The sequence below is a fragment of the Macaca thibetana genome, chromosome 1, assembly GCF_024542745.1.
Source record: "Macaca thibetana thibetana isolate TM-01 chromosome 1, ASM2454274v1, whole genome shotgun sequence".
NCBI classification, from domain to species: Eukaryota; Metazoa; Chordata; class Mammalia; order Primates; family Cercopithecidae; genus Macaca; species Macaca thibetana.
In genome coordinates, this window is record NC_065578.1 from 151,021,913 (window position 1) to 151,035,057 (window position 13,145).

General features: G+C 41.8%; 1 protein-coding gene across 1 annotated transcript in view; it reads right to left on the reverse strand.

Annotated features, from left to right (window-relative positions):
- Nucleotides 1-382: 382 nt before the first annotated feature.
- The window catches only part of DTL (denticleless E3 ubiquitin protein ligase homolog), an 81,194-nt gene continuing 68,431 nt past the window's right edge, over nt 383-13,145 (reverse strand). The window contains exon 16 of the mRNA XM_050780932.1: nt 383-6,629. The gene's annotated coding sequence lies outside the window, so the exon portion shown is untranslated. The remainder of the gene's footprint in view (nt 6,630-13,145) is intronic.

The following is a 13,145-nucleotide window of genomic DNA, read 5'->3' on the forward strand; positions in this document are numbered from 1 at the left end:
CTGACTGTCTTCCCCACTATTTGTACTTCAAGGTAGGGACTTTAGCACCCCCAGGATAATCATAAGAAGTTAAAATGTAGTACATGACTGGCACTTGTCTAGGCACCTTACATATAGTAATTCATTTAATCTTCCGATGACAACAGAGAAAGTACTGTTATTGCCTTTGTTTTTCAGTGAGGACACTGGGGTTCAGAGAAATGAAGTCACTTGCATAAGGTCACAAGATCAGTAGATGGTAGAGTCAAGATTATGGGATCTGGGTGACACGTTTATACTGTTCTTTTCACAAGAGCTCCATGGAAAGTTTGTTGACTTTCATCAGAGTTTCTGCTGCAGCTAGCAATCTTTTAAATCATCCCCTGTTCACTTTTAATTGGACTTATGTATATTTCTTTTTTTTTTTTTTTTTGAGATGGAGTCTTGCTCTGTTACCCAGGCTGGAGTGCAGTGGGGTGATCTTGGCTCACTGCAACCTCCGCCTCCCAGGTTGAAGCGATTCTCCTGCCTCAGCCTCCTGAGTAATTGGGATTACAGGCGCGCGTCAACATGCCCGGCTAATTTTTGTATTTTTAGTAGAGACGGGGGTTTCATCATGTTGGCCTGGCTGGTCTTAAACTTGTGACCTCGTGATCCACCTGCCTTGGTCTCTCAAAGTGCTGGGATTACAGGCATGAGCCACTGTGCCTGGTGGACGTATATATATTTCAATTCTGACTCTTTAATACTTCTGTTAAATTTAGACCAGAGAGCATTGCTCTCTGGTCCCAGTGAGCATCTAGACTCTCAGGGCATCCTTCCATGCTCTTCTTCCTTGTGTTTGACTGAATCACCTCCCAGATGAGCTTCCGTCAGGGACCCATGTGCCACAACCCCAGATACCTCCACTGTTCAGCTGTGCTGTGCTGTCCCAGTTCCCATTCTCTAGGGAAGACAGAAGACATTACAATTGTCATGATAGTTATTTAAAGTCATTTCCATGTCAACAGGTTTTGGAGGCTGGGACTTAAATACCCCCTCTGCCACTCACTACCTTCCATGGGCAAATCACTTAAATTCAAAGAGGTTTAGTTTCTTTCTCTCTTCTCTCTTTTTTTTTTTTTTTTTTTTGAGACGAAGTCTTGCTCTGTTGCCCAGGCTAGAATGCAGTGGCATGATACTGGCTCACTGCAACCTCCACCTCCCGAGTTCAAGCGAGTCTCCTGCCTTAGCCTCCTGAGTAGCTGGGATTACAGGCATGTGCCACCATGCCTGGCGAATTTTTGTATTTTTTAGTAGAGACACGGTTTCGCCATGTAGACCAGGCTGGTCTCGAACTCCTGACCTCAAGTAATCCACCCCTTGGCCTCCAAAAGTGCTGGGATTACAGGTGTGAGCCACTGTGCCTGGCCTAGATTTAGTTTCTTTATCTGCAGAATGAGAATAATAATGATACTATTAGGGTTATATTTATTAAAGAGCCTTGCACAGAGCCTGGCTCATATTAGGCACTGTAAATATTAGTTATTTTTCCTTCTCTTACCCCTACACCCCTCTCCTGTCAATTTATTCTCTGCAGATGATCTTTTAGGGTGAATTCTCTTAATTCCCTTTTATTTCTATCAAAAATTTCTCATTTATAGTACAAATTTCTTAAAAATGAGTTGGTACTTTTAAGGCAATTGCCTTTATCAGACTCTTTGTCATAGTAATTCCACTTCTAGGAATCTATTATGAATAAGTAGTTGGATATGTGTGTATAATATTCTATAACATAGTTATATCATCTTATATAATCTGTTATATTTAAATATTTTCCATTATAAGACTCTATTCTGTGTTTTTTTTTTTTTTCTTTTGAGACAGACTCTCACTCTGTCACCCAGGCTGGAGTACAGTGGTGTGGTCTTGGCTCACTGCATCCTCCACCTCCCAGGTTCAAGAAGTTCTTGTGGCTCAGCCTCCTGAGTAGCTGGGATTACAGGCGTGTGCCACCATGCCTGGCTTATTTTTGTATGTATGTATGTATACATTTTTTAGTAGAGACGGGGTTTTCCCATGTTGGCCAGGCTGGTCTCAAACTCCTGGCCTTAAGTGACCCACTCACCTTGGCCTCCCAAAGTGCTGGGATTACAGGTGTGGGCCACCATGCCTGGCTTATATTCTGTGTGTGTTTTTTTTCTTTTTCTTTTTTTTTTTTTTGAGGCGGAGTCTCGCTGTGTCACCCATGCTGGAGAGCGGTGGTGTGATCTCGGCTCACTGCAAGCTCCCCCTCCCGGGTTCACGCCATTCTCTTGCCTCAGCCTCCCAAGTAGCTGGGACTACAGGTGCCCGCCACCATGCCTGGCTATTTTTTTTGTATTTTTAGTAGAGACGGGTTTCACCTTGTTAGCCAGGATGGTCTTGATCGCCTGACCTCGTGATCCACCTGCCTCAGCTTCTCAAAGTGCTGGGATTACAGGTGTGAGCCACCATGCCCGGCCTATTCTGTGTTTTTATACACACAAAGATGTTCGTTGTGAAATTCCTTATCCTGGAAAAAAAAAATGCAAAGCTTCTTTGTATCTCTGCTCATTATTTCTTCATTTTCTCCTGCTTCTGAGAAATAAGTAACCTCTTTCCTCCCTAGTTTCAACTAAACCTTATTTTGTAAAACAACTTTTAAATTTTATTTATTTATTGTTGAGACAGCATCTCGTTCTGTTACCCAGGCTGGAGTGCAGTGGTACAATCATGGCTCAGTGCAGCCTCAACCTCCTGGGCTCAAGCGATCTTCCCACCTCAGCCTCCCAAGTAGCTAGAATAGCAGGCGCTTACCACCACACCCAGCTAATTTTTACAATTATTTTTGGTAGAGACGAGGTCTCAACTATCTTGCCCAGGCTGGCCTCAAACTCCTGGGGCCAAGTGATCCCTTGCTTCAGCCTGCCAAAGTGCTAGGATTACAGATGTGTGCCACTATGCCTGGCCTGGCTTAAAATAACTTTTTTTTCTCTTTTTTTTGAGACGGAGTCTCGCTCTGTCACCCAGGCTGGAGTGCAGTGGTGCAATCTCAGCTCACCGCAACCTCCGCCTCCCAGATTTAAGCAATTCTCTGCCTCAGCCCCCGAGTAGCTGGGATTACAGGCACCTGCCACCACGCCTGGCTAATTTTTGTATTTTTAGTAGGGATGGGGTTTCACTGTGTTGATCAGGCTGGTCTTGAACTCCTGACCTCGTGATTTGCCTGCCTCAGCCTCCCAAAGTGCTGGGATTATAGGGGTGAGCCACTGCGCCTGGCCAAAATAACTTTTTAAAATTACAATATTAACATATGCTTCTTGTAGAAAATTTGGAAAATGCAAGCAAAAGAAAAAAATCACTTGTGGTTTCTACTGACTGTGATTACAGTACATTTCAATGTATGTGTCTATATATAATTTATACCAAGCTTGTCCAACCCATGACCCATGGGCCGCATGTGGCCCAGGATGGCTTTGACTGTGGACTAACACGAATTTGTAAACTTTCTTAAAACGTTATTATTTTTTAAGCTCATCAGCTATTGTTAGTGTTAATGTATTTTACGTGTGGCCCAAGACAATCCTTCTTCCAATGTGGCCCAGGGAAGCCAAAAGATTGGACACCCCTGATTTATACCATTTATGTATTTATTTGGAGATGGGAGTCTCACTCTATTGCCCAGGCTGGAGTGCAGTGGCACAATCTCTGCTCACTGCAACCTCCACCTCCCGGGTTTAAGTGATTCTCCTGCCTCACCCTCCCACGTAGCTGGGATTACAGGCACACCTGCCACCATGCCCGGCTAATTTTTGTATTTTTTTAGTAGCGATGAGGTTTCACCTTGTTGGCCAGGCTGGTCTCGAACTCCTGACCTCAAGTGATCTTCCTGCCTTAGCCTCCCAAAGTGCTGAAATTACAGGTATGAGCCACTGTGCCCAGCCGATTTATACATTTTATAACAAAATTACATATTATACCTCTTATTTTATAACTTATGTCCTATTTTTAAAAAATCATTACAGTAGTATAATTTCTAACAGCCACATTTTAATTTATTTAAACATCCTCTAAGAATGTTGGAACTGTGTTATCCAGTGTAATACCCAATGTAATACCTACATGAAATAGGGGATTTTCTACTCGACCTTAACTCTGATGCCTAAGATCAAAATTCCTCCTCATGACCAAATTGGCTAAGACTGATGGGATCCCAGATGGTACTCACTTTACCTCTGAAGTACCTCTAAGTTCATTATAATCTAATTCCCATACTAAATGACACTCCCACAGCACCATGACAGTTGATCACCATGACAATGACCAGAAGAAACCACAAAAGGACATAAAGGAAGGTAGCACTTCTTTTTTGAGTTCTCTGCCTATTCCTAGAAAAGACATGAATATTCCTCCCCTGGCTTTTAATGCCCAAACCTTTCATTAAATATACCCTGTATCTGTGACTTCCCAGCTCTCACAAGCTGATAAATTGGTTTATGAGTCAAACTCCCACTTCTCAATTCCATGGCCATTGAATAAGGCCTGCACTGCTAGACACTCACTTTTGGTTTTGTGTATTGGCTTTGTAGCACTTAACAGGGAGAGATCCCATTTTTGGGGCACTGGCTTTGTTGGTAACAGAAACATTTAAGCTGTTTCTGTTTTTCCAAGATTATATATAACACTGTGATAACTTCAACTGCATTTTTGGGCACTTTCTAAATTATTTCTTTGCCCATCTCTGTTCCTGATGCCATCCCTCCCAAACCTCCATTTCTGGGACCCTGAACTACTGCTTCACCTCTCCCATAGCATGGGCCCTGCCTCTGGCTGGCTCCTTCCCTTCTGCCTACAAACATTACAAACTTGGTGCAGGATACCTATTCTTCCAAACCCTCTCAGATTCTTCTGGCCTTTCCTGGCATCCCCAGCCACCCCTCTGGCCTCAGAGGCCGGGCTCCTCCTCCTGCTTAAGGCAAAGTCCCCTTCCTTCCTGCTTCCCTTGTTAACCCCTCATTGTTATCTGGGTCTTTAAAACCTTCCTCTTTCTTGCCTGCTTTCTCCTAGCCCATGAACTGATCTAACCTTTCCCATCCCCAAGTCCTTTCTTGACCATGACCCCCTCCATACCCTCTCAGTGTCTGTTCTTCTCACTTCTCTTCTCAGCCAAACTCTCTGGAAATGTAAACTGCACTTGCTGTCTCCCATTCCCTGACACTGCCACTTGGCTCCAATCTTACCTTCCAGATTGTCAAATGCAATTGACATTATTTGTGCTTCATCCGGCTTGACTTTACTGTTTTACTCCTTGAAACTGTCCTGGACTCTCTCTCCCTAAAATAGCTTCTCAGTCACCTCTGTCAGCTCTTCTTTCTCTAATTACCCATAATGCTGGCCTTTCTCCACACTTAAGAAGACTTTAGTTTGCCATTTCAGGAGCATCTCTCAAAGCAGTAACATCCTCTCATGTGCACCATTGTTTTGTTTCAGGCCCACCTTCCGTACTGCATGGATCACTACAATCACCTCCTGATATGGTTTCACTGTGTCCCCACCCAAATCTCATCTTGAATTGTAGCTCCCATAATTCCCACATGTCATGGGAAAGACCCAGTGGGAGGTAAATGAATCATGGGGACGGGTCTTTCCCGTGCTGTTTTCGTGGTAATGAATAACTCTCATGAGATCTGATGGTTTTATAAAGGGGAGGTCCCTTGCATATGCTGTCTTGCCTGCCGCCATGTAAGGCGTGACCTTGCTCTTCATTCGCCTTCTGCCATGATTGTGAAGCCTCCCCAGCCATGTGGAACTGTGAGTCAACTGAATCTCTTTCCTTTATAAATTACCCAGTCTCGGGTATGTCTTTATTAGCAGTGTTGAGAGAAGAGAGACAGACCCTCTCATATTGTTATATTGTTTTATACTCAGAAAAGGAAAGAGAAGCAAAACTAAAGGCACGTAGCCCGGCACCTAGGAACTAGACCCGAACCCAAGAAACCAGACCTGAAACCAGGCCTGGGCCTGCCTGTCCTAAGCCTGGTAGTTAAAATTCCACCCCTGACCTAGCAACTGATGTCATCTATAGATTATAGAAAGACATTGTAAAACTTTCTGGTCTGTTCTGTTTCACTCTGACCACTGGTGCATGCAGCCCGTCACGTACCCCCTGCTTGCTCAATCGATCATGACCCTCTCATGCAGACCCCCTTAGAGTTGTGAGCCCTTAAAAGGGACAGGAATTGCTCACTCGGGGAGCTCAACTCTTGAGATAGGAGTCCTGCCGATGCTCCTGGCCGAATAAACCTCTTTCTTCTTTAACTCGGTGTCTGAGGAGTTTTGTCTGCAGCTTGTCCTGCCACAGTGTGAGAAGAGACTAATACATCTCCTAACTGGGCTGCCTGCCCAATGTCTGGTTCCTTTGCAATCTTTACATTAACCGTTTACATTACTATAGAACCACTTTTCAAAAATAAAAATCTGATTGTGCTTGTCCCCTGCTTGGTCATTCAGTAGTTGTTTAGTGCCTCAAGATAAAGCCCAAACTCAGTATGGTGGCAATGCCAGGCCTTTGTGCCCTACCCCTGCTTACCTCCACAGTCTCATCTCCTGCTGTTCTTTACATGTTCTCTCTGCTACAGCCATCAGGGAAACTGGAATAACAGAGTTCCTTAGACAGGCCATTCTTTCTCATGTCCTCAAACCTCTGTTCATGCTATTGTGCTATTTCCTTTGCTAGGATAATTCTTCACTTAAACATCTGGAAAATTTGTTTTTTCTCCAGAGTTAAGCTTAGAGTTGGCTTCTGTATGCAAACTTCCTGGGATCTCCAGGCTCATTTTAATATGCTCCAACAGCCCCCAGATCATGCCTTCAGAGCACCTGTCATTGTGTTCTTGTGTTTGTCTGCCCTGTGAGTCCAGGAGCAAATTGAGGATGGGCCCATGTGTTGTCTTTGTTTAATGCAATGCCTGACACATAGTAGATGTTCAGCAAATAGCTGTTTAATAAGAGAAAGACTCCTCTTGTCTTGAAAGGAATTTACATCTACTGCTCATTTCCTAGCCACCTGTATTTTTTTTATTCCCAGCCATCTTTCATATCTATCATCCTACTGAAGTAGGTCTTGAGAAGGACAAAGATGTGCTTAATTTAGCCTTATTTAAGTTATCTTCATCAACTTCTCTGCAGCAGTGAACACCCACTTCTCAGAAACTTCTCTTCCCTGGGCTCCTGAGCTGACGCTATTTGAATTCTCTTTCCTTTTGATCTGCACTTTCACTGGTTGCCTTTCTTCTTCATGCATCTTACAACCACTATGCCAAGCACTAAAGCAAGCACAGGGGCAGACAGGTGGTGGTAGGATATGTGCAGTGATGTGCTGGTGAGCTAGCTCTCCAGAAAAAAATAAAAGACCCCGATTTGTACCTTCTGCCTACTTCCATAGTGTAAATACTCTTGCCATGATTGAGTATTTACTTCTAAGTATCAGCCTACTAACACTTTAACAGCTCACAAAATCCCTGAATATTTAATAATTGGCTGTCACGAGTATAAGCCAGTTCCAGCACAATACTGGGTATAGAGAAATAAGTAAGACCAGTTGGATATTGAGGACTCTAGTCTAGTGGAGGAAATATATAAATAATTCTAAGACAAATGTGCTAAGCACTGTCAGAGTGTTGAAACCAGACACTATGGGGCTGAGTGGAAGGAAGCTATATTAGGAAAATCTGTGAAGAATTCCTACAGGAAGTGGTGGAGGGGTTGAACTGGATCTTTAAAAATGAGGGCTTAAAGGTAGTCCTAAGGTGGGAAAACTATTCCAGGCAGAGAAACATTTTGAATAGCAAAGTATTCAAGTGTTCAAAATATTCAAAATACCAGAATAGCAAAGAATTGAGGATAATGGCTAATAGATCAAGAGGACTGGGTGCAAAAACTGTAGGAGACCAGCATGGATTCTGCCACTATCTAGCTTTGCGACCCTCTGTATCTTTAAAATAGGAATTTGATTTCTATGCCCCATTTCTGCATTGATTTGATGGTTGACCTTGAGGAGAGAAAGAAAATACAAGACTGGGGAAGAAGGAGAAAGGAGGAAATGCATATGATGTGGAGCTTTAACAGGCTGCCAAATGCTGCAGTGCTGGCAATGCTACAGGACCTCCCTCTGTTGGCCACCCCTTGCTGTCTTCTGGCTCAGTCCCAGCTATGAAAATCCCAAACCCCATGCTTCAGCCACAGCACATTTTACTGAAGGGAAAATTCTTTTCTTTTAAACTGAATGCATATACTGAATCCTGACAGTACATAGAGAGGCAACTTAGTTTATCCTTCTGCTTTGAGGGAACAGAGGATTCTCCTGTTTTCCTTAGAAAGCATCAAGAAGACCCACAGTCTCATTCCAGTAGCTTATTCCCTTTGAAGAACTGGTAGCAAGTCTATCTAGACCTCCCCAAAGCCCACCTCTTGTCTATCTTCTCTAGAGAACTATCTGATCTTCATTCCTTTTTAAAAAAACCTTTAAAATCATGAATCATAAAACATATATAGAAAAATGTATAAAACATAAGTGCAAGATATAATTATAGAGCAAACACCCATATAATCACTAACCAGGGCGAGAGACAGAACCTTGCCATAACCTAGGAAATCCTTCATGTTACTACCCAAACACAACCCTCCAGAGGGAACTACTGTTTCATTATAATAATCAAATTAGGATTTTGTTTTGCTGTTTACCACCCATGTGTATTATTTCTCCATACTAGTTAGAATTTCCTGTCTTCTGTTAACACTTGATCTGAATGCAATCATATTGAATACATTCCTCTTTCTTGCTTCTTTTGCTCAACATTCTAACCATTCATTGGCATTGTCATGTAGCTAGTTCATTCTTTTCCATCTCATTGTAATATACATTTACAATATGAGTATTTCATAGTTTATCCATTCTACTGTGGACAGACATTTGGATTATTTCCAGCCTTTCGCTAGCATAAACAATGCTGCCACAAACATCTTTATACGTGTCCCAGTGCATGTGAGTTTCTCTCGGGTAGAAGGGTGGAATTGTTGGGTCATAGGGCATGTGTATCTTTATCTTCATTCTCTGCCGTCATATTCGGGGGTAAGCCTTTCTTCACTTTTTCTAATTTTAACTTCTGTGCTTTTGTTCCTGTTTTCCTATCACTGTGTTCATCAGTCTTCTTCCTGTGCTCTTATAACACACTCTCAGCACTGATTCTAGCTTCTAGTCCTGCATATTCCCTTCCTTCTATAGTTAACAATTGTTTCTTCTCCTAAGGAATATTTTTTCAAATATTACTCTAGTAGGAAATGTATTTTGAGAGTTCTTTCTCTTTTGAATATACTGACAATGGAAAGCACATATTTGATTGATGGGGAGGGCCAGAGGACAGACACTCTAGGATGGGAATTAAGACTGTGGGCTTTGAGTCAGACCAAATCCACAAGCTGCCACTTGCTACATATCCTTGGGCAAGTTATTTAACTTGTGTTTTAGTTTCCTTACCTGAAAAAAAAAATGGGGATAATAATTATACCCATTTATAGGGTTATAAGTGGGTACAGGAGTGTGCACTAAATCAAACAATCTACAACTTTGATTGTTAAGAGGTTTATACAATTGGTCTTCAGGCAGGAAGAGGAAAGACAGGCAGCACTGAGAATGCCTTCAGGTTGTATAGTGAGGATACATACTATGAGTTTCTATCTAGTGTTTATACCAAGTCTAAACTCTGTCCACTCCTCCTTGTGGAGTGGCTGGCTAGCGCAGGCAGTGAGATGCTGCCTGTGGCCACAGAATACACACAGTGAAATGAATTGGCCCATTTGGGAATGAAACCCACAATCCTGGGTTCATGCACTACTCAAATGAGTACAGTGGCCAAAATGACATAAAAAGGGAGAATATAAATGGGCTTAGAAATGCTGTCAACGTAAACAGGAAGGCAAGAGGACACCACAGGATAACTCAAATTAACAAGCTGCTCTAAACAGCATCCTCTCTTTGTGCAATTTATTGTACAGGAGAGTTGGCTGGAACAGAAACTACTCCTATTATAATTTTTTTTTTATCCTGCAGGCTTTCCGTATATAACTTCAGACTCTGTCACTTACATTTCTTGGTTTTAGGAGTTTTCCAAAGCCAGATACTTAATTACACGTGCAGCACTCCAAGGCCAATACCTCATTATCTAATTAGGGAGTTGGGAAGTGTTTATCATAACCACACTCAAGATATTAATGTTCGTTTTAACTTGTCTTCCTCTTTCTGAAGACATTGATTTTTGGACTCTGAGTCTCTTACTCCCATATAAAACTGTCTAAATCCAAAAGGGCTTTTGAGGAAGCAGCATTTCCAACTTGACATTAATGGTTGGGCTGAATGTTGCCTCTCATAGAGGCAACAATGCCCACTGGATTTTAATTTCTCAGTTCCTGAACCACTAATAAGTTATTTCACAGTTACATTTAATAAATCCTCTTTATGCTTCTTTTCAAATAATTCTTGGAAAATTGTGTTTGAATATATTGCAGGAGATGAGGGAAAGGTGGAAGAGAAATTAACAGTCATGCTGAATGATTATCAAGTGACATGGTATAACAATATTTGCTAACTCCACGTCAACATAGCAAGGCCAGATGGTTTAGTTTTGTTTCAGTAACATATATCATATGGTAATATATTGATAGAGAAAGGGTTGATTTGTATAATTGCTTTTAGACCTTGACTTCAGAAGTAAGCAAGGTTGTTACCAAGAAAAAAACAACCCAGCTCTTAACATCTTCATTTGAATTGATAACTGGCACAAACCCATGAAGGGGATACAAGGTGGCAGGACTATTTGCAGAAGCAGATACCAGCTTCTAATAAAAGCATGCCACATTCCTTAAGTTCCTGTAAATTGGAAACTAGGGTCCTTAATAGCATCAGTGGCAGCATAAATTCGATGCTTAGATGACAGCTGAAACCCCAGTGTTGGATTTATACATCAAAATATCAAGCAAACTTTCAGGGCTGGTATTTTCACACTGATGTGAGAATGGCAACAAGTATTATTGGCATCAAAAACAGAGTAGCCTGGGGAAGAATCTCATCAAGTGAGAGCGAAGAATCTAGTCTTCATTATACTTCAATGAAATGTTTTAATCTTCTTTTGTATCCTACTACTAACAGACAGCAACATGGCTTGTTTTCAGCTTTACCTATTTTATTTGTCTGCTCATGAGCAAGAGAGCACAATAGCCTAACAAGGGAGCAAGAGTTAGCTCTTGGCTCTAAAGACCAGCAGCTGCAGCTTCCTCTCTAAAGGTGATCACATCTTAAACAATGAGGCAGAGCTGGGGGCAGCAGTCAGGAAATGGGAGGGTGGGCTTTGTGTGAGCAAAGGCTTTGGTTTGTTTAAGAGTTCAGGATACAGATTTGAAGATTATGGTCTCTTTGAACAGTGGCTACAGGCCACATATGAAATAATCTCTGTAATTTTCATGTGTACCTGGTAGGACAAAGTCATGAATTTCAAACTTGATTTTTCCCCACAGACCTACTTGCTCCTTTTGAAAAGTGCTGGGACTGGGAGGCCCAGGCAACATTCACGCTTTTGTTGTTGTTTTTAAATTACCAGTTGATTCTGATTTGCGAAGACCTTAGCAGACTGTAGCTGTTAGTGGAAAGGGAACAGGAATGAGCTAAACTTTTATGTCCATGTATCGAATATGGATAATAACCCTTGCCCTCCATACTTTACAGCTAACAGCAACTGTTCCAATAAAATATTAGGTATTATGTGCCAGGCACTGTCCTAAAAGCTTTACGTGTAATAACCACAAAAATCCTTTTTTTTTTTTTTTTTTTTTTTGTAACGGAGCCTCGCTCTGTCATCAGGCTGGAGTGCAGTGGCACGATCTCAGCTCACTGCAACCTCTTGACTCCCTGGTTCAAGCGATTCTCCTGCCTCAGTCTCCCGAGTGGCTGGGATTACAAGCATGCACCACCATACCCAGCTAATTTTTGTATTTTTAGTAGAGACGGGGTTTCACCGTGTTGGCCAGGATGGCCTCCATCGCCTGACCTTGTGATCTGCCTGCCTCTGCCTCCCAAAGTGCTGGGATTACAGGTATGAGCCACTGTGCCCCGCCCCACATAATTCCATTTTAAGGTAGGAAACTGATTCACAGAAGAGTTAAGTAACTTGTCCACTAACACACAGGGCTTGGATTCAAAGCTAGACAGTGTGGCACTAGAGATCATGTTTTCAACCATTATTTATAACCTTGTAAGGAATTTAATAAAAACATGTATCCAAAAAGTATTTTACTTTGAGAAGTTAAAAGTTCTAAGCAGCAGCTGAATTAAGTTCCTGGAGGGAAAAGTAGGCTTCTAGACAGTACTTGCTACATAATAGCTGATTACAAAACAACTTTATTCAAAGGACTTGAAATCTGATCTTTGCTGTTTCTCTCAAATGCTGACTCTGGCCTCCTGAGGTATTATAAAGTGACTCCTTTGGCAACTGAAAATAAAGAAAGGAACTCTTTGCAGACCAGGTGCCTCACACACAGGGCTTGGCACCCAGGTGATATGTAAATGTTGGCTGACTTAAACGCCTTCCAATCAAAGGCATTTTGAAATATGCTATTCATATTTCACAAAATGGCTTGAATATAAATTATTCAGAATGTCAAAACAAAGGGGCATGTGGCAAGTTAAGGAAATTAAAGACAAATGGAGTATAAACGGAATATTAAACCTTTTACATTCAAAATAAGGAACCTGGTTGCATACCCTAAAAACCCTCTTTCCTGGCTTAGCAAGGGATGAACTTTAGGGATCAAATAAGCCTATTCTTTAGTAACATAATATCTCTCATTTGTGATGTTATATGCTTGCTGCAGGCATACCAATATAAACAAGCTGCTTAATATGCTCAGGTGATTTCTTCTTTAAAGGCTGAATTTATCTTACATCATTTCTCAACAACCCCTACACTTTTTAGCTTGTACTCAAACACAGCTCAGAAATAAAACAGGTTTTGCTACCACTTTAGGGATCAAAATGGTTACCTTATAACTAGCTAGGGTTGTATTCCAGGGATGAAAGCATTAAGCTGAAGTCCAACAAAATGTATTCAGCCTGCCTA